This window comes from Cibotium barometz, chromosome 18 (assembly GCF_041138505.1).
Source record: "Cibotium barometz isolate CiBa-2024 chromosome 18, ASM4113850v1, whole genome shotgun sequence".
NCBI classification, from domain to species: domain Eukaryota; kingdom Viridiplantae; phylum Streptophyta; class Polypodiopsida; order Cyatheales; family Cibotiaceae; genus Cibotium; species Cibotium barometz.
In genome coordinates this window covers 42,391,310-42,413,855 of record NC_141063.1, presented here as the reverse complement: position 1 = coordinate 42,413,855, position 22,546 = coordinate 42,391,310, and the positions used below count along the sequence as shown (strand labels likewise).

The following is a 22,546-nucleotide window of genomic DNA, read 5'->3' as shown; positions in this document are numbered from 1 at the left end:
TGCTATCCTTTATTCTCTCCCAGTAGATACCTCTCACCTTTTCACAACTTCTCTCTCATTTACAGATTCTCTTTTACAGCCTCTTGCTAAGGGCTTGTTCTCGCACACACCCTATTCACTTGTATATTTCAACAATGTTATCCAAAAAATGTTCAACTTTAGGTGTCACAATATCAACTCTACATTATCCAAAAAACTATGCAATCATAAGTGCCAAAAAATTATCCAACCATCAACGTAAGTGTCATGAGTACATTTTCTCTTTTCCACCAAGCACATAATTATGGATAGGCCCCTGGATGCGATAGAGTGATGACCCAAGAGCCATATCATAGATAGGTCCATGGGCATGAGAGAGCCTCCCTCACATTGTGAGATTGGGTATCTTTGGCTAGTATATAACCACGTTTTCATTTTGATAAAGTAAGACTTTTTCCCTTGTACACGTTTCTAAAAATCTGGGCATGTACATCAAGGTTGGGACTGTATATGTACTTCATAAGACTTACGATCTAGTCCATCCGCTTCTATCTTAAATATCTCATACTCATACTAATTAACAACCTTTTCAATCAGTACTATTCGATCCATTATTAATGTAGAATCTATTCTCTTTTCTACTTTTATTGCAATGCATGTTCGCCATTTCATGCAAACTCAACTTCTCCCAATTGAGTCCAACACTAGCAATACCTTCCCATGTGCCTTCATCTATGATGTTTCCATCCTAGGATGCATAACATTTCACGAGCTATGCCATTTGTTGTGATTAACCTAAATCCAGCACGGACCAATGTATTTGCCTCTTCCTGAGTCAATTTTGTTCCCTCCTCAATGGGCCAAATAGAAGCCACTTCGAGTGCATGAGGAACATAGCAATCCTAACCATCAATGTCTCTAGATTATGTCCAAATCCTACATGCTTTCCCAACATGTATGCGTGCTTCTTTGCACTTTGCAATAGAGAGTTGGCCATGTCTGATACGCATGCATCATATAATGCTATCTTTGTCTTATGACCCTCTCCTACCATCTAGATCCCATCTTTAGAGTCTGCAAGATTTGTCCTTGGCGTGTTTGTGAGCTCCTCGGCAGAGACAACCTAAAGTTTTGACATATGTAAGTATTAAGCTTTACTTGACATGAAAGACATTATGGTAAATCAATTCCCCCCAATTACCCTTCTTCTCTCTCTCTCTCTTTCTCTCTATCTCTTCCCTTGCTTTGCCATTTCTCTCTCTCTCTCTCTCTCTCTCTCTCTCTCTCTCTCTCTCTCTCTCTCTCTCTCTCTCTCTCTCTCTCTCTCTCTCTCTCTCTTTGCACTACCACACAACATAAATATCTTTCATCCTCCATTGCTACTTGCCCCTAATCTCTCCTACACGGTATCAAAACTAGGCTTTCAAATCGTTATGCTTATTGCGATTGCCGAGAGGTTATTGCCCCGCTAATTTAAAACTGGGAGCCACTAGGAGTTGGCTGCCCAGAGCTATCTCGTGGGCTGCCACCAATTTTGGACGGTGCTAGTGTAGAGTGCCCCACCTCCACTCAGCCCAACGGCACCATCGCTTGCCAATTTCATTGCCAAACTTGGATCATGAAAGTGTTGAGAGATATGCCGCCTTCGCCCAGCTCACCACCCTGTCATCGCACCATGCTTCTTTGCCCTCTTTGCTGTGCCATCACTTCTTTGCTTGCCTAGTTTGCTGCTTCTCTGCCCTGAGCACAAAGAGTTAGCAGAGAGCCCTCTGCACGTAACTTTGCCCACGGTTGGGAATATTTTTGGTGATGGTCTTAGCTATGGAGTTGACTTTGAAAGGGGAGGCGAAGGGCTTCGTAGTTTCGTGAGGCCATCACAGGCACCACATGCATGTGTTCTTTATTGATGGACACGATGTGATGAAGTGATGAAGAAAAATATGATGACTCCACACGCAAGGCCGTGCAGCACAGGCATCGCATGATGAACATGTGTTCTCTGGTGTAAGAGTTGATGGCCACGATGATGGACGATTGCGAGCAAGTTGCAAGAGTTTATGTCTAGATCCGGTGGGTGATATTGAAGATGAAGATGAAGACTTTGGCATGCACTGGTATAGGTGAAAGCTGGGGCTTTGATGTGAGAATCTTTACCTTGACACAACCCTTAAAGGTTTCATCTTAGGGTTTTTTGAAAGTGTGACTAGATTTGTGCCCACATCTAGAGCTGTTGTAGAAGCCAAGCTCGCCATGAGCCGATTCAAAGAGAACAGCTTTGAGTCTTAGGATATTCAATGTGCTATCTGCAAGGAGGATTTCTTGGCCCATTAGCTATAGCAAGTCTCCCTCATTGAGGAAGACTATGATTAAGCATTCTAGTTGTTTATGTGTGTGTTTTGTGAGTTCTCTGTGCAGGGAGTCTCCGCAAAATCTGATTATTGTGTTTTTCCTTTATATGTTTGTACTACCTTCACTTATAAAAGGCCCCATGTTAACTTTCATCCCATATAGATCCCCAAATTCATTCTTATATAGGGAAGCAAGAAGAGGGAGAACAAATTGTAACCCCATAGACATGAAGTTAGAATCCACCAAAAGAAGCTACACACACACAGACACACAAATAGGGTCAATGTGAGGAGCACATTGTAGATTTAAAAATAGGATGAGCTTAAGCTACTCTTGGCTACTAATGTAGTAACATATAATAACAAAGTCTTGATTTAGGATGAGGTATTCGAAGCCTCGTGTTTGTGAAATAGCCCTTAGATGTCTTAGTGTGTTGTTGTGTGTGAACAACCTCTCATAGTCGTTTTGTGTGAGCGTGGTAAGTAGTGATGTCATATGCTTAGCCATGTGTGATTGCCCCAATGTATGTGATGCGTCAAAGATAAAGCTTTTAAGCCTATAGAAGGCACAGTACTCTTTGAAGCTCATATAACATCATCAATAGAAGATATTATTGAGTTGTGCTATCTCTCTCTCTCTCTCTCTCTCTCTCTCTCCCAAGTGTGGGTGTGTGGGTGTGTGTGTGAATAAGAAGAGGAAAATGGGCTAACCTTTCTATCACCCAAGTGTGGTAGATTGGTTAGCTCATTTCCCTCTTGAATCAAAGGTCTTGAGTTCAAATCTTATCGGATAGATCAATTTGGTCTCTTGGGATAGTTTCCTACGACGTTAAAAAGTTCTCTTCTCTCTCTCTCTTCTCCATGTGTGTCTCTGCACTACCACACAACATGGATATCTTTCATCCTCCAAAGTAGCTTTCCCTTAACCTACCCTACATGGTATCAAAGCTAGGCTTTCAAATTGCTACCGCTAGCTTATTTCACTACTGTCCAGAGGTTATTGCTTGATGATTCTAAACCGAGAGCCATTATGAGTTGCCTACCAAGAGCCACTGTGAGCCACCACCAATTTTGGGCGATGCTAGTGCAAAGTGCACCATCGCTACTCAGCCCAATGACAATGCCGCGCCCACAAATTTCATCTCGCCAAACCTGGGTGATGCGATTGTGGAGAGAAATGTCGCCTCTGCCTAGCTCCCGACCGAGCCACCATGACACGCTTCTCTACCCTCTTTGCTGCACCATCGCTTCTTTGCCCAATTTGCCGCTTCTCCACCCTGTCTTCCCTCGCTCTGCAAAGACGGGTTTCTTGAGCACACACAGTCAGCAGAGCAGAGAGCCCTCTGCACATAACTTTGCCCATGGCTAGGCAATGGTCTTAGCTTTGGAGCTAGGCCTCTTTGTGGCGATGATCTTAGCTTTGCAGCTAACTTTTAACAGAGGAGGCGAAGGGCTTCATAACCTTCCGCGAGACCATGCACAGGCTCCACACGATGATGAACATACGCTGCCTGTGCACAGGCTGCCATCCATTCCATCAACATATGGATAAGGCCGCCTTTGAAGCCTTGATGAAACAAGTGGTAACAAGCAAAAGGTACCCAAAAGAGACTATCCCCAAACCTTACTAGGTTTCCCTGATCAGGCACGTAATACTCATGGAATGCTGGAAACAAACATTTTGCAAGAACGTTGGGTCAAACTAACACAAATCTAACTTCCCCAAATTTGGTTAAGTCCACAGGCTGCTTCCTTATCCAAATAATGAACCACATCAAGAGAATGCTGAGAAAGAAAAAAACATTCTAGCTAATCCTAAGCTCTAATACCAACTGTAGATCCAGTACTGCTGTGAGAGTGTTAACAGATAGAGAATCACAGTGGAAGGCTTATCCAAACACAAACAGACAAATAAGTATCTACTCCAATCAAATGTGCATCCCCAAGAAATCAAGTTCAATAAACAAACAAAACAATGTACGACGACTCCCTCAGATATACAAAATGCTCAACAAACTGACAAATGCAGCCAAGTTGATGACAAATGTGATGTCCACAATCTCCTATAGATTTTTCCTTCAAATGCATGGTTGGCCCTTGCTTTGCTGTTGGATTGCTATGTAAGGCTGAATATCTCATGATGATGAAAATGCCACACCTATTTATAGGGCCTTTTATGGGTCTACTTGATTGACCACACTTATTAAAGGATTAGCCGACATACTCTTTGCTGCAGGCTGACTACCATCCAGCCAGCCCTGCATCCCAACCCACTGCCTTCTGCCTACTAGTCCACGCACAACCAGCATGTCCTCTCCAGCCTGGCCAACCAGGCTACTAGCACCCAACCTAGCACCCATCATGTCCATTGTCTGGGGCAGCCAGTCCCTAATGGTGGCTGCCCGGCCGATCCAAGTCTCACCCAAGAAATTGAAAGTCTGAAGCACTGGGAGACCATTTTGTGTCCTACTTTGAAGCTAACATTAAGTCCTCGCCTTGTAAGCACAGAAGCTTGTAAATGCATCTCCACAGAAGACACCTAATCAAGCACCTCCCGTCCACCAACTCCACGGAAATATCCATGTGCTACACCCAACCAGAATCTCTGGGTAATGTCAAAGGAGGCAAATCCGAGACACAAGAAAAACAGAGGAGGAGCTTTCCCATCGGAAACATGCCACATGCCCAAGACATGCAACGGCACTTCCAAACAAAACTTGGGAGAAAAACTCCTCCACACATCCACCCAAGTCCACCAGCACACTTACATAATTACTCCTCCGTACATCCACCCAAGTCCACCATGGACTTTTTGCAATGCACTCGGGCATTGAAGAAATTGACAGTGAAACCAAAGATCCTTCACCCAGGTCTTTAAGGCTCCGAAGACTCGTGTTAGTCCCCTGACTGAAAACTTCTTCCTTCCGTCGCCACAGCCTCGGGAAACCGCTGGCCAGAAATACCCAGCTTTTCCATGCACTCAGCACAATTGGGCACAAGGTTTGTTCGATTAGTAAATTCAATCGATGGTTCAATCGATGGAAATCGTCCCCATTTACCATGGCATGACACTGCAAATAATCCTGACCCACCAAAACAAAGCAGCACCGTGAAAGTTCTCGGGATAAGATGACGATTATTACATCTGAACTGCCCGCAGTTGAAAGATTGACAGGCATCTCCTTGACCCAATTTGTAACTGCCTCAACATCCATCTTTCCATTGAACTTGGGGGGGCACTCCTCATGTTGCATGTGAGAGGAGGTTGGGATCCCTACAGACCCTCCGTGACATATAAGTGATGAAACAGGAGAGAAGGAACATGGTAAGGAGGGATCCCATGATGAAGACCGTCCACGGAATACATCCGAATCACACATCCGAATCACCCATCCGAATGACGACTCCCATGCTGGGGCTCATGCCAGCCCGAGCATTCCTAAAACCACCAAAAGCAACCTTCCAAATGTTGCTCAATCACCATGCTTAGGCTGGTCCACCTCTTGCTTGTGGTGGCCTTCCTGCTTGGATTGGCGGGCAACAATGGATGCAGAGTTCGAGCTCCGTGGGTCCAAATTTCCCGCCCCGCAAGGCACCAACCTCTTGACGAAAAGCCAACATCTGCTCGACTTGCGTGCGGGCCTTAACAGCCATCTACTCTGTCAACATACGGGTCAAGGGGCAACCATCATCTGATCCTTCACACCTGTAAAGAGAAACAAATGGTACCGAGTAGTAAAAGAGACTTTCCCCAAACCCTTACATGTTCCCTTGGTTCCACCCTAGTCATGCAGGCAACATACATGGGATGCTGCAAAATAAATGTTCACAAGAACCTTGGGACAAACTAACACAAAATCGAACTTTCTTCAAACCCGGATGTGCTCTCTTGACTCTACGGGCTGCTTCCCTAGCCAAACAATCAACACACACAGATGGAATGGCGGGAACTTGCTAGGGTTTAAGCAATTGTACACCAACAGAGTCTAAAGAGAGAATGGCAATGGAAGACTTACGCAAACACACACACACACAAGTATCTCCTCCAATATGGTGGCAAGCCAAGCTCAAGTTTACCACACACACACACTGTAAGATTCCTCCCCCAAACCCCTTTTTGATGTCTAGTATCTTCTTCTATAATCAATCCCTCTTCAGAAATATAAAAGACTTGTTTCTAACTGTTTTAACCTAGAGAGAGAAAATATTCTAGAGAGAGAATATTCAGATTTTTAATATTTTTGGATAGAAAATTATCTCATCTTATTAAAATAAGTTTCCCTGAAACAGAAATTCAAAAAGAACTTTCCAATGTGCAATTGGAATTAATTGGAAATGTGTATAAAGGACCTTAGTCTAAGGGTCTAGATTTTCAGAAATTTTTGGATTATGGTCCAATTAAGGTTCCTATGGACCAATAGCATCAATCCATGTGTAGGGAGGAGATAAATCCAATTTGAAAAAGAAGATACCAAAAAATGAGTAAATACTCACATAAGATGAAGAGTTGAAAATGTACAAGGTTTATTAGTAAAAAATTATGAGCAATATTAAAAGTATGACATATGTAAGGAAGGGGAGTTCTTTAAAGGAGGTGCATATTTCACATAAGATGAAGAGTTGAAAATGTACAAGGTTTATTAGTAAAAAAATTATGAGCAATATTAAAAGTATGACATATGTAAGGAAGGGGAGTTCTTTAAAGGAGGTGCATATTTCACATAAGATGAAGAGTTGAAAATGTACAAGGTTTATTAGTAAAAAACTATGAGCAATATTAAAAATATGACATATGTAAGGAAGGGGAGTTCTTTAAAGGAGGTGCATATTTCACATGCTTGAATGAGTTTTAAACTCATAAAAATTGAGATATTTCATCTCTCCTCTCTCCTCATTCAAGTCTAGTTCCAAAAAGTTAGCTTAACTGACCTAAAAATGGTCAAATATTGACCAAACTGATTTAGAAAATTCTAGAATCAGTTTGTTTGGTTAGGAGCTCAATTTTTCCTATAAATAGAAACCTCACCCTTGTTGAAAAATATATAGTGTTTATGCATCGTTACTCTACTCCACCTAAGCCAAGAGCTGTGAATTCATTTAATAATTCACTAGTTTTTGGAGCTTCCCTCTTTCTTCAATCCCTATTAGTGGCTCCATCAACATACTTAACCAATTGATTGGTTGGGGGCCTCTACCGTAAACAAAGAATCAAGCAAGTTGTAAGGTAATTAGTGAATATTGATCTTTCTATAATTTCTCAATGTTTCTCTCTTCTCAACCCCTCTCAAGCTTGAGAAGTTTAATTGGTATGGTTTTTTTTTAAATACTATTGAAGTTTGAATAGTAGTGAAGAGTTACATAAGTTAATAAATGCTATTGAAGTTAATTTTCATTTATGTTTAAATTCTAATGATTTTTATGTAAACTCTCTCTCTCACTCAAGAAATGGTCATACTCATGACCCGTTCTCAATCCAAATCAAGCTTTTCATAAAGCTTTTCCTTAACCCAAGATTAAGCTATGCTTGAGGCCAATTTAATGGCTTTTTTCTATGCTTTTAGTTTATGCATATTGATGATTCAATCCACTATAGATTAATGATCCAATTAGAGATCATTTTAATTATTTCCTTAATGATAAGCTTTATCCCTTAGAAAAAATTGAGATTTATCAGTCATAGCAGCGGAGCTATGGCAAAATTTTTATAAAAATTATGCATAAAATAATTTCATTCAAAGCATAAAAAGAGGACTTCCTACCATATTCTAGGAATTATCATCCTAGATTAATTGAAAGAATTTCATTATAATCATGGAGAAATTTAATTTTAATATCATGCATAAAGGATAATTTTTTTATATCAAAAGTGTTACTTTTATCATTTTTAATTTTCATGTATAGAAGTATGCATAAAGGATATTTTTTTATATTAAAAGTGTTACTTTTATCATTTTTAATTTTCATGCATAGAAGTATGCATAAAGGATATTTTTTTATATTAAAAGTGTTACTTTTATCATTTTTAATTTTCATGCATAGAAGTATGCATAAAGGAAAAATTTTATATCAAAAGTGTTACTTTTATCATTTTTAATTTTCATGCATAGAAGTATGCATAAAGGATAATTTTTTTATATCAAAAGTGTTACTTTTATCATATTGGATTTCATGCATAGAGGTATGCATAAAAGTTGAATATTTTATTATAAAAGTGTTACTTTTAGCATAATTGAATTTCATGCATAGAGGTATGCATAAAAGATATGGGAAGTGATAAGATATGATAAGATGCATGTGGATGTGGATATGGATGTGTATGTATGAATGTGGATATGGGATGTGGATGTATAAATGAGGATGTGAAAATGGAGATAAGCATGTAGATGTGGATGCATGAATGTGGATGTATGGATGTGAATGAGGATATAGATGTGGATGTATGGATGTGAATGTGCATGTAGATATGGATGTATATATGTGAATGGGAATGTGGATGTGGATGTATGTATGCATGTGGATGTGGATATGGATGTGTATGTATGAATGTGGATATGGGATGTGGATGTATAAATGAGGATGTGAAAATGGAGATAAGCATGTAGATGTGGATGCATGAATGTGGATGTATGGATGTGAATGAGGATATAGATGTGGATGTATGGATGTGAATGTGCATGTAGATATGGATGTATATATGTGAATGGGAATGTGGATGTGGATGTATGTATGCATGTGGATGTGGATATGGATGTGTATGTATGAATGTGGATATGGGATGTGGATGTATAAATGAGGATGTGAAAATGGAGATAAGCATGTAGATGTGGATGCATGAATGTGGATGTATGGATGTGAATGAGGATATAGATGTGGATGTATGGATGTGAATGTGCATGTAGATATGGATGTATATATGTGAATGGGAATGTGGATGTGGATGTATGTATGCTTGTGGATGTGGATATGGATGTGTATGTATGAATGTGGATATGGGATGTGGATGTATAAATGAGGATGTGAAAATGGAGATAAGCATGTAGATGTGAATGTATGGATGTGAATGTGGATGTGGATGTGGATGTATGAATGTGGATGTATGGATGTGAATGAGGATATGGATGTGGATGCATGGATGTAAATGTGGATGTGTATGTATGGATGTAGGCATGTAGATGTGGATGCATGAATGTGGATGTATGGATGTGAATGAGGATATAGATGTGGATGTATGGATGTGAATGTGCATGTAGATATGGATGTATAGATGTGAATGTGCATGTAGATATGGATGTATAGATGTGAATGGGAATGTGGATGTGGATGTGGATGTATGTATGTATGTATGTGGATGTGGATGTATGAATGAGGACGTGATAATGAATGTATGCATGTGCATGTGGATATGGATGTGTATGTATGAATGCGGATATGGATGTGGATATGGATGTGTATGTATGAATGTGGATATGGGATGTGGATGTATAAATAAGGATGTGAAAATGGAGATAAGCATGTAGATGTGGATGTATGGATGTGAATGTGGATGTGGATGTATGGATGTGGATATGGATGTGAATATATGATATGTGATGTGAAGGAATCTGAAGTGAAGAGATGGAAAATGATATGATTGGATGAGTACACATATAAATGAAATGTGGAATAAGTAATGTGGATTGTATGAGGGATAATGTGGAAAAATGAGAGTTAATATAGAAATTGTATTTGTAAATGCTGTTTGTAAATGGCTATTTTATGTCAAGAATGCTGGGAAAGCATTTTGACCGTCTTGTGAGTCAAACCTGTATCCACAAGTAACTCCTCAGCACCCTATGCTCGGACCAATATCCACCAACTCCATGGAAATATCCATGTGCTACACCCAACCAGAATCTCTGGGTAATGTCAAAGGAGGCGAATCCGAGACACAAGAAAAACAGAGGAGGAGCTTTCCCAGGCTCTAATAGCAACTGTAGATCCAGTACTGCTGTGAGAGTGTTAACAGATAGAGAATCACAGTGGAAGGCTTATCCAAACACAAACAGACAAATAAGTATCTACTCCAATCAAATGTGCATCCCCAAGAAATCAAGTTCAATAAACAAACAAAACAATGTACGACGACTCCCTCAGATATACAAAATCCTCAACAAACTGACAAATGCAGCCAAGTTGATGACAAATGTGATGTCCACAATCTCCTATAGATTTTTCCTTCAAATGCATGGTTGGCCCTTGCTTTGCTGTTGGATTGCTATGTAAGGCTGAATATCTCATGATGAAAATGCCACACCTATTTATAGGGCCTTTTATAGTCCCTTTTATGGGTCTACTTGATTGACCACAGTTATTAAAGGATTAGCCGACATGCTCTTTGCTGCAGGCTGACTATCACCCAGCCAGCCCTGCATCCCAACCCACTGCCTTCTGCCTACTAGTCCACAAACAACCAGCATGTCCTCTCCAGCCTGGCCAACTAGGCTACTAGCACCCAACCTATTGCTAGCACCCATCATGTCCATTGTCTGGGGCAGCCAGTCCCTGATGGTGGCTGCCCGGCCGATCCGTAAGTGCATTCGATTACCCACCACTAAGACTGAAACGACACTACAAAGTAGACATGGGTGCAACACACAAGAAACTCCATTCCAGTCTCACCCAAGAAATTGAAAGTCCAAAGCACTGGGAGACCATTTTGTGTCCTACTTTGAAGCTCCTCGCCTTGTAAGCACAGAAGCTTGTAAATGCATCTCCACAGAAGACACCTAATCAAGCACCTCCCGAGGAAGCACCTGCCATTAATGAGAATGCTCCTCTAGAAGCTCCAATTAAAACCTGTCATTGAGAACACCCCGAGAAATTCCTTTACAGAAGTTGCAAAAAAAAACATCCACTAGTGCATCTGCTCATATGGATGAATGAATCATAAAAGTAGACAACACTCCTTAGTACTGTTGAGTCAAACCTGTATCCACAAGTAACTCCTCAGCACCCTATGCTCGGACCAATATCCACCGACTCCACGGAAATATCCATGTGCTACACCCAACCAGAATCTCTGGGTAATGTCAAAGGAGGCGAATCCGAGACACAAGAAAAACAGAGGAGGAGCTTTCCCATCGGAAACATGCCACATGCCCAAGACATGCAACGGCACTTCCAAACAAAACTTGGGAGAAAAACTCCTCCGCACATCCACCCAAATCCACCAGCACACTTACATAATTACTCCTCCGTACATCCACCCAAGTCCACCATGGACTTTTTGCAATGCACTCGGGCATTGAAGAAATTGACAGTGAAACCAAAGATCCTTCACCCAGCTCTTTAAGGCTCCGAAGACTCGTGGTAGTCCCCTGACTGAAAACTTCTTCCTTCCGTCGCCACAGCCTCGGGAAACCACTGGCCAGAAATACCCAGCTTTTCCATGCACTCAGCACAGTTGGGCACATGGTTTGTTCGATTAGTAAATTCAATCGATGGAAATCGTCACCATTTACCATGGCATGATGCTGCAAATAATCCTGACCCACCATAACAAAGCAGCACCGTGAAAGTTGTCGAGATCAGACGACGATTATTACATCTGAACTGCCCGCAGTTGAAAGATTGACAGGCATCTCCTTGACCCAATTTGTAACTGCCTCAACATCCATCTTTCCATTGAACTTGGGGGGCCACTCCTCATGTTGCATGTGAGAGAAGGTCGGGATCCCTATAGACCCTCCGTGACATATAAGCGATGAAACAGGAGAGAAGGAACATGGTAAGGAGGGATCCCATGATGAACACCGTCCACGGAATACATCCGAATCACCCATCCGAATGACGACTCCATGCCAGCCCGAGCATTCCCCAAACCACCAAAAGCAACCTTCCAAATGTTGCTCAAGGCTGGTCCACCTCTTGCTTGTGGTGGCCTTCCTGCTTGGATTGGCGGGCAACAATGGATGCAGAGTTCGAGCTCCGTGGGTCCAAATTTCCCGCCCCGCAAGGCACCAACCTCTTGACGGAAAGCCAACATCTGCTTCGACTTGCGTGCGGGCCTTTACAGCCATCTACTCTGTCAACATACGGGTCAAGGGGCAACCATCATCTGATCCTTCACACCTGTAAAGAGAAACAAATGGTACCGAGTAGTAAAAGAGACTTTCCCCAAACCCTTACATGTTCCCTTGGTTCCACCCTAGTCATGCAGGCAACATACATGGGATGCTGCAAAATAAATGTTCACAAGAACCTTGGGACAAACTAACACAAAATCGAACTTTCTTCAAACCCGGATGTGCTCTCTTGACTCTACGGGCTGCTTCCCTAGCCAAACAATCAACACACACAGATGGAATGGCGGGAACTTGCTAGGGTTTAAGCAATTGTACACCAACAGAGTCTAAAGAGAGAATGGCAATGGAAGACTTACGCAAACACACACACACACAAGTATCTCCTCCGATATGGTGGCAAGCCAAGCTCAAGTTTACCACACACACACACACACAAGTATCTCCTCCAATATGGTGTCAAGCCAAGCTCAAGTTTACAACAACAAACAATTTCGACGAGTGTATGGGAAAAAAATGATCAACAAACAGAGAGATGCCCCATGCTCATGTCCTTTGATTCCCTCGCAATTTCGCCTTCAGCTGCAGGCTTGGCCCTTGCTCTGACTGCTGCTTCACTGTTGCGTCCCCCCATATGACAGTGTGTGCCATCCACCTCCTGATATTGAGAAGCTTCAAATGAGTGGAGAGATCTCACAGCCAATGAAGTGTGGGGCTAACTAACTAAGCAAGAAGGAGAACCTGGGGGGGACCAGGGATGAATCTGCCATGTGTGGTTGTGGTGGAAACCGATGATCCAAAGCCTCCTCCTTTATCCTGTAAGGAGAGCAAGAGAGGAATGTCAGGAAGAGAGAACACCATCCGGGGCAAAATCAAGAGCAGCAATGGTTCAGAACAAACATATGTGGATGAGGTCCATGGAGTCCCCTGCGCAGTCCAGTGCTGCTAGCCGAGGTGGCTGTCCGTAACTGGCAGTAGGCAGATATGAGCAGGTAGGAAGTGTAAGATCACAGAAGAAAGGCAGAGGCTATTCATTCATGTCAAGTGCTCCTCCTGCTGACAGATCCCATGACGGATGCGTAATCCAACATTGCTCCTTTTGCCTCAACAACAGCAGCAGCATGGAAAGGGTGGTCTGTCTCCTTCTCCGTCGTAGGGTATGCAAACCCCTTTCCCACGACACGCGTGCGGTTGGCAGCACTACCCTCAAAAAGAGTCGTACTTCCTTGAGGCTTGGAATAAGCTAAGCTCTCTCTACTACTACAAGTATCTTGTGGACATGCATGGCATGCAGCATCATGTTCATCATGTGGTGCCTATGCGCACGGCCTCGTGGAAGCTACGAAGCCCTTCGCCTCCTCTTCCAAAGTCAGCTCCAAAGCTAAGGCCATCGCCACAAAAAGAGGACCACCCATGGGCAAAGTTATGTGTGCAGGTGTCTAGCTTCTTCTGGTGGGATTCTAACTTCACATCTACGGTCTTGCAATTAGTTCTCCCTAGATTCCAAGTAGAAAGCTACTCATTTTGTGAGCCGCCCACAAAAGCAACTAACGTGATTGTTAGCTAGCATTTGTGAGGGGTACCCAGATAGCATTTGTTAGCTAGCATTTGTGAGGGGTACCCAGATAGCAATATCTCACCCATACCAATTTTACCTTATATTTGGCCCATTGAGGAGGGACAAAAATTGACTCAGGAAGAGGCAAATACATTGGTCCATGCTGGATTTAGGTTAGCCACAACAAATGGCATAGCTCGTGAAATGTTATGCATCCTGGGATGGAAACATCATAGATGAAGGCACATGGGAAGGTATTGCTAGTGTTGCATCAAAACTTTTGTGAGTGAATTCAACAAGATGGGCATAGACTCAATTGGGAGAAGTTGAGTTTGCATGAAATGGCAAACATGCATTACAATAAAAGTAGAAAAGAGAATAGATTTTGCATTAATAATGGACCGAATAGTACTGATTGAAAAGGTTGTTAATTAGTATGAGTATGAGATATTTAAGATAGAAGCAGATGGACTAGATCGTAAGTCTTATAAAGTACATATACAGTCTCAACCTTGGTGTACATGCCCAAATTTTTAGAAACGTGTACAAGGGAAAAAGTCTTACTTTATCAAAATGAAAACATGGTTATATACTAGCCAAAGATACCCAATCATAATGTGAGGGAGGCTCTCTCATGTCCATGGACCTATCTAACATTAGGAACCACCATCATACAATAAAACTATGGCCCATGCAAGTTAGATTCATCTACATAACTAAAAAAATTCAATAATAATAGGAGCTTCTTCATCACAACTTCCTTGATCACGAGCAACCAACAAACCTTACTCTTACGCTATCCATGATCTAGTGCTTAAAAAAAGCCCCAACATTTTTCTTTAAATGACCCATCATCTAGTTCTAATAAAAACCCACCATACAACATAAGGCAAAAAAAAAGGGTAGACTACTCTTCGGAAGCTAGTGAATGCGCTAGCTTCCAAAGCATAGTCTACCCCTTTTTTTTTGCCTTGTGTTGTATGGAAACTTGCTAGGAAGTTTTCCTTTTTTATGTGATGAGAGCAAGTTTATCTTTTGTGTGTGATGACTAGATAAGAGAAGCTTGTATGGTGAGTTGCTATGCCCCACACCATTTCATAGAGTGGAGCTTGTAAATTTATGTGTGATGACTAACCTCTTTGTTATCACAAGGAGCACGACGTTTGATAGTGGTGCAGTGAATGGAGTGCGATGGAGATCAAAGTGAGAGGCAGGTGACGGTAACTTTAGGGTTTACAGGGACAAGTGATGGAAAAGTTTAGGGTTTAGAGAAAGAAAGAGAAATGGCAAAGTGGGGGAAGAGATAGATAGAAAGAAAGAGAGAGAAGAAGGGTGATTGTCCATTGGGGGGAATTGATTTACCATAACGTCTTTCACGTCAAGTAAAGCTTAATACTTACACATGTCAAAACTTTAGGTTTTCTCTACTGAGGAGCTCGCAAACACGTCAAGGACAAATCTTGCAGTCTAAACATGGGAGTTGGATGGCAAGAGAGGGTGGTCACAAGAAAAAGATAGCATTATATGATACATGCATATCATACATGGCCAACTCTTTATTACAAAGTGCAAAGAAGCATGCATATATGTTGGGAAAGCATGTAGGATTTGGACATAATCTAGAGACATTGATGGCTAGGATTTCTAATAGGAATATTCCTCGTGCAATCGAAGTGGCTTGGCTTGTGGAAGGAGCAATCGGTGGAACTCCCAGTGTATCAAGATATTCAAGTATTAGAAGGTGATATGGAAACTATGTATTGTAAAAGAAGGCCATCTCATATCGTTAATGTGGAGTTTGCATGAAATGGAAATGGAGAGACGGAAAACTCTCTCTCTTGTAGTAAGAGGAGTACGATCCACACTAAGCTCAATCCAATGGGATTTGCATCCCTTTCGGAGCTAGGGATTCGACCCGTACCGGTGCACAAGAGCTTATCCACAAATGGAGAGAATGCTCATGGCTACCATCACATGACACTAGACTAAGCATACACACAAGCTCAACTTGTCCTCATTCCTACACACCCATTCATTCACAAATACAAGCAAGAGGAATACAATCACTATGCACTCAAGCAAAGAGAAAGACCTCACTCCACTCCTATCTTCCTACAAGCATGCATACATTCAAGCATCAAGCTTCCATGAAAGCTTCAAATCAATCCATGTACTCAAAAATGAAATACTAAAAGCATGCATAAGAGTAAAATGATTAGAGAAGAGGATGAGAAAGACTCATGACATTGCTAATGATTCAATGAAGAGATTAACCTCATACAATGATGTAGATGGGGTGAGAGAAGAGTCTTCACCTCTATGGAGAAGAGGGAGAGTAGGTCTCTCAAAGGAGCTCTTGCATGAACTAAGCCCAAAGTGTATCTAAGCTCTCAAATGAGCCACCTTTTATACAAAAATTCTAGGACTCCCATAAGTCCCCATGTGGGATTATTATCAAACCCTCTCCCACATTCATCTACAAAGTGGAACTCTTTTCAAGAGCCCTAAGTATTGTTTTTGTTGCATCCTGGTATTGGTATTGATCCTCATTTGCAAGCAACACTCCCCCCTTCCTATTTTGCGCACGTCCTCGAGCGCGGTAGTAGCAAGAGCTGCAACAAAAACAATTGATACGAGTAAAGTCCTTTATTGATAAAAAGAAAAGAAAAGCAAAATCAGCAATAATAATTACACACGTGAGCATACAAGTGCAAGGCTGATTAAAGTTTTAATGAGTACTAAAAGAGGTGAGTAAAAACTAGTCCAAAGTGAGACTTAGGTAGTAGATAATGCTATGCAAAGGCAAGTGTCGTTGTACACCTCCGGTTATGACCGCAGTCTCAATGTCCTATCAGTATGTAAGTTACTCCTAAGTGGCAACCCTACTCCTAAGTATGAGCAAAGGTGATTGGAGCTCTCTCTTGTTGTTTTTGTTTTTGTTTTTGTTTTTGTTTTTATTTTTATTTTTTTTTGATATGTGTGTAGAAGGTGATAAAGATTAAGGTTCTATCCCCATGAGACCCAAGCAATGGCCCAGAGACCTCCGCCAAGAGAATCTAAAGACCGCTAAGTATCTCAAGGGCGACAGACCTTTCTTTCTTTTATGACCTAAGGAGTACCCCTTGAAGATGAGGGCATCGGTTTCGAGGGCCCATAGTGTACCCCCGAGTCCTACCAACATCTATCAAGGCGATAGATTCCTCAAAGGTCCTCTATTGAAGCTTCTAGACATCAGTGTTCACCCCATGGAAACCAAGGCATCGGCCCCAAGGTGCTGAGACATCCCCAGGTCCTACCAAGCACTTCGCATGGCGGTAGACACTTCATGTCGCAATTCACCTTGTCTATATATTTTTGTAGGGTATATTTTCATAAATTTTTATTACTCGTAGCACCTAGCTCATATCTAAGAGATAACTACCACTAGGGATAACTAATATACCTTGAAGACATAAGTACTTGGCATACTCCCTTGGTATATATCCTACACTGTCTTTGGATAGAAATATCTCTTACTAAGTTTTCTAAGACTCTAGAATGTACTCACCACATTTTAACTACTAATCAAAACTCAAACCAGCCAATATTGTGTACATGCAAACCATATATTCGAAAGATAAGAGCACATAAAGAAATAAAGATTAAGATTTGCATACACCTGTTGTAGTGCCCTGTTGATGTTGTTCGTTTGCCTTGATTAATTGCTGATTTTGTGCAGATTGCTCCTCCTTGATCTTTGTAAGCATAGAATATCTCCCCCCTTCCTAATTTGTGTGCACGATAGGTGGACTGTAGGGGCGTATCTGATGCTCTTCTTAAGCTGAGATCTCTGCACAAAGTTTTATTAACAAACAAAAGAAAAAACAAAAGAATAAAATTTATTAGTGGTGCCAATCACCAAATATAGCCAAGGGGAAAAAACCCAATGGGAGAAAAGTGCCCTGGCTTGTCGTTCTTATTGTGGAGTCGATGTGCTTACCCTTGCGCTGGTAGTGGAGATCATCTCAAAAAGAACATAATCATTTAAAGGCGTAAGGAACCACTCTATACAAACATTGATCTACCAAAGAGTTTCATTTGTAGTGTTAATGCTTTATCTTTGGTTTTAGGTATGTCCTTCTTGGGTGTGAATTTTATCAATTGTCTTGGAATTTGAGCAAGATAAGAGGATTTAGGCAGTGAAGCACCAGAATCTATGCTCAAATGAGACTCCTTTGAACTTGTCGTAGGTACACAAGTTGTTGGTTGAATTGGGAAACAAGGATAAATAGAGACAACCAGTGTTTCATTACATGTTTTAGGAAGATCAACACAAGTAGATTTGTAGGTGCTATCACAGCCACCTTTCCTTTCTTGGAGAATTTGTGTTGATTTCTTTTGCACCCACTGATATGGGCAATCAGGGGTGGCTCTTGGAATCTTTCTGAAACACTCTTTTGCCCCTGTCAAAGCATGGCATTTTGGAAGCCAAATTGCTGTTGCACCCTCATAATAGCCTTGTGCTTTAAGAACCTGTTTGGGGACCCATCGAGTAACAACCCGAGGTTTAGGCTTGGAAATGATGTGCTTCTTAAGAGGCTTAGCAACTGGACTAGATGTTACCAGTTTGTACGCATCTTTAGGTAGCCACATTGATAATTCTTTTTTGCCTGGCCTTCTTTGAGCAGCAACTAGAGTAGTTGGAACATGCCAGCCATGGCCCTCACTTGAGTACTCATCAATTATCCACATCATTTGTATTGGAGCTTCAAGAGCAGATTTTGATTGTTTGTTGGGTAAGGTAGAAACATTACCCTTTTGACACGATAAAGCTCGTGGAGTAGCCGAGACTTCCTTAACATGCAATGCTGTTGTGGATGCATTCCTATAGTACAAATCATCTCGAAGGTTATGTGGTTGTACCATTCGTATAGGAACAATATCATATCCATCTGAGTCACAGAATTGAATTGGCTTCGGTAAAGTACATGTCGATAATGTTGCAAGGACATGACTCCATTCTAATGGATCAATTAAATGCTCAGGGAAGGGTTGTGGAATGTATGCCTCGTCTGATACACTTCGATTACCCTTAAGTCTCTCAGTGTTGAAATCCCTACATGAGGCTCCACACATCCATAGATCTTCCCGCCCATCTGACAATGTAATTTTTGAGCCCTCAAATGAAGCAGAATCAAACTCATCTATTGGAGACCTTGTTACATCACGATACGAGTGATTCCTTAGGTTGACCCTTGTGATGACAGAATCATGTCTGAGGTACAAGTAGTTGTATCCCCAATCTTGAATCATTTGAAATTGTCGCATGAATGGTCTACCCAATATTACTTCATAGTTTGGATGCTTTCCAAAATCCACCACTGCAAAGGTATGCTCATATTCAATCCCACATGTGGTGACCAATATGTTCTCAAGCAGCCCAAGGGGATGTTCTAAGCTTCCATCTGCTAGCTGCAAGCGCATCCTGGTACTCCTAATAGCTGGTTTGCCCCATTTCTCCCAAATGGACCTTGTTACAATGCCCACTCCTGCGCCACTATCAAGTATTGCAGTTGAAGATACTTTTCGCACTTCTAATGGGAGGGTAGCATTTCCCTGATCGTCTTCACAAAATTTTCCAACTTTGTTGATAGGAACTGGCATTACATGCTTTGTCTCAGGGTGTATAGTACACTCATGGGGACCCTTTTGTAGCAATACCTGCTCCGACAAACATGTGGCAATATCATTCCACAACTCAGGTTTAAGCTTTATCAACTCGTGCAAAGGTAAGTTACAAGCCACTGGTGCAGATAAAATAGCTTGCACCATACTCATATCTTTCTCCTTAGTCAACCTTTTATGCATGGAGGGTATCCTCAAGGTTTGAGAACAGTTCTCATATTCTCCCAGATAGGATGGTAAGGTTTTCATTGTATGCTTACTTCTAGGAGAAACAATTGTTTGACCTTCCTCCTGGATGCTTGGGCGTCCAAAATTGTTTTCCGAATCTCTGGTAAAATCCACCTCAGAGAATGGAGGCGAACTAACAGAAGACATGTTTTCATTTATTTTCTCATTTACTGCGGCCCACATGTCATTTGCCATGTCCTCATTAGCATCAATAATTTCATCATTGCATGGGAAGACAAGGCTAGGTGATGGTAGACTTTCTTCTTTCAATGGAGTGTCAATTGGTGTCGATCTTTCGCTTTGAGCTTGTGAAATGAACTCACTTTTCATTTCCTTACTTGATGACACTTCTGGTATAGTTTCTAATGTTGGCTTAAGAGAGGTTGGGCCCCGAGGAATAGGTGGTGGTGGTCCCTCAAGTATCGACTGAGCTTCCCTAATGAGTTGCTGATGTACAGCTAGATTGATCTTCTCCTCACGAGGGTTTGGGTATTCTTGAAGCTTTTTGGGTAGCTCAGATAAAGCTGCAATGCGACTTCTATGAGCATCAATGATGGCCTCTAGAGTCTCATTCACTTTATCCACAAAAACAGAACCCCCAGAACTATCCTCAGTCGTACTAGCCTTATCTGGTTTAACACTAGGCTCAGGTTGAGGTTGATGTTCCTCACGCACTTCCTGGGATGTAAAAGTTTTATCCTGTATGTTTTGTTTAGAGTTCTCCTGAGAACTAGAAGTGGATGCACTTTTAGTTTTCTTGTTTCGGTTCTTCTTTCTCCTAGTGGTTTTTTTTCTACTGGACTGTAGGGTCTTGTCCACTAGATGTGTCTTTGCATCCCTAGTTCGAGGTGTCTCATCAGTTTGTATTTCAGCGTTTCGTGTCTGTGATCGAGTCATGACTCTAAGTGGCACGACATCCTCATTCTCAGATGAAGGTGGTGATGGAATTGCCCCTACAAGGTTAAGTGAAACCTTTGGTTGAGAGTTGCCCTCCTCATGTGGTTTCAACAGACAATCCTTCGGGAAGTGTTCGACACAACACCCCAGACAATATCTTTCTATTGGTGGAAACTGTTGTGCTGTTGTATTGGACCTAGATGCTTGCCTTGAGCGATGTGGACAATCACGAGCCCAATGGGGTTCTCCGCACTCATAACAGGGGCCCATTGGTTTGGCCTCTACTTTCCTTGGCTGCCATTGACCTGAGGGGCCTGGAGTCCTAGGTTGGTAGCCGCCTAGCAACATTAAAGAGTTTTGTTCCCCTGGTTGAATCTCCACCAGTGCTTGGTTTGGGTATGTGGGACTTTCAAAGGTATTATCCTTGGATGAATATGATACATATTCTTCCTCCACATATCCTGGGTTTACCAATTCTCTACACACATTTGAATTGTCATAGTCCACAATCCTTACAGGAGCAGTCCCTGGAGCAGGAGGTTGAGCACCAAGAACAGGTCGTGCTTGTTCTTGTGCCATCGGTGGCTTACGTTCAAAATTTGTATATTGTTGATACATTTGTGGAGCCACTCCACCCCTCGGTTGCTCACGTTCCTGTCTCATTCTCGCAATGCGAGTACAATCCTGGGTGGTATGAGTAAAGTTCCAAGCACAGGCTTGGCACCACTTCTTTGTGGGTTGGTTTGTGACTAGAGGAGAAAAGGTATTACAGTCCTCTGTTTTATGGTCACCGCCACATGCTCCACAAAGATGAGGACCTGTAGGAAGTACACTCCTCATTCTCTGCTGCTGTTGTTGTGGCTGCATGGGTGGACGATAGGTTTGTCCTAATCTCCTTAGCACTAGGTTGGCTATCTGATCTGGATTTACCAGCGCGCTAGACCCTGAACTTTGATCATCACCCCATTGATTTCTAGGTTTAACCTCAGGGCCAGACCCATCCTGGAACTTGAAGTTATCGGTGAAATCCATAGCATCATGGCAACACTCATTAAAACTTGTATGTTTCTTAGCATAGAGATGTGTATGCAGTGTCGAATTTTTGAGGCCTTTTAAGAAGAGAGAAATTAATCGACTTTGGGCGGGCTTCTCATCTTCTGGGCATCGGTTAATGTACTGCTTCATTCTATTTACACAGTCTCTAACACTCTCATTCTCACCTTGTTTGAAAGAGTAGATATGCGCTACTGTGTCATGTTGAATTCCCATCAAGGAAAAAGCAGCAATGAATCTCTCTTCCAAAACTCGTAAAGAAGTTTTGTCAGAAGCTTCTAATGCCTGAAACCAAGCAAGGGCTTTTCCTTCAAGAGTGAGTCCAAACCCTTCTATTTGAGTATGCTTATCAGCAACTTGCTCAGCTCGAACTGCTTGCCTAAAAGCTGCTACATGATCGTATGGATCTCCCGACCCTTCATATTTCTTAACCAATTTCTGAAGAGTTGATGGTCTTACTTGTCGTGAATACTCATCATAGGGCCTACGGCCTCTTACCCTTAGTGGAAATTGTTCCTCTCTTTGGAAAGATGGTCCACATGTTTCCAAAATTGGTGTGGGTACCCTATTACCAGCCTCACCAAACCCCTCTAAAGATCTTGTCACCCTCATTTCAGGAGGTGCACTTATAGGAGGCCGAGTTGGCTCCCCTCTCATCCGATTGTCATAGTGGGAAAGATGTTGTTGTGGTGGTGTGATCTGTGGTCGCACATTTGGTGTAGGACGATATCTTGGTGCTAGAGTTGGGCTACTAGCAG

At 41.9% G+C, this 22,546-nt stretch overlaps 2 long non-coding RNA genes across 5 annotated transcripts in view; both read right to left on the bottom strand.

The window, feature by feature from the left end:
* Nucleotides 1-4,809: 4,809 nt before the first annotated feature.
* Nucleotides 4,810-22,546, bottom strand: part of LOC147629364 (uncharacterized) — a 97,663-nt gene continuing 79,926 nt past the window's right edge. For 3 of the 4 annotated variants that reach the window (XR_015267935.1, XR_015267933.1, XR_015267936.1), the window contains one exon: nucleotides 10,407-12,201. This is a non-coding gene — a long non-coding RNA (uncharacterized LOC147629364). Of the gene's footprint in view, nucleotides 4,879-10,406; nucleotides 12,202-22,546 lie in introns of those variants that run through there. The other variant, XR_015267934.1, reaches the window with a different exon arrangement.
* On the bottom strand, nucleotides 11,146-13,287 carry LOC147629365 (uncharacterized). The gene is made up of 2 exons (XR_015267937.1): nucleotides 13,130-13,287; nucleotides 11,146-13,046 (listed from the first exon to the last, which is right to left on the bottom strand). It is a non-coding gene; the product is annotated as an uncharacterized LOC147629365 (long non-coding RNA).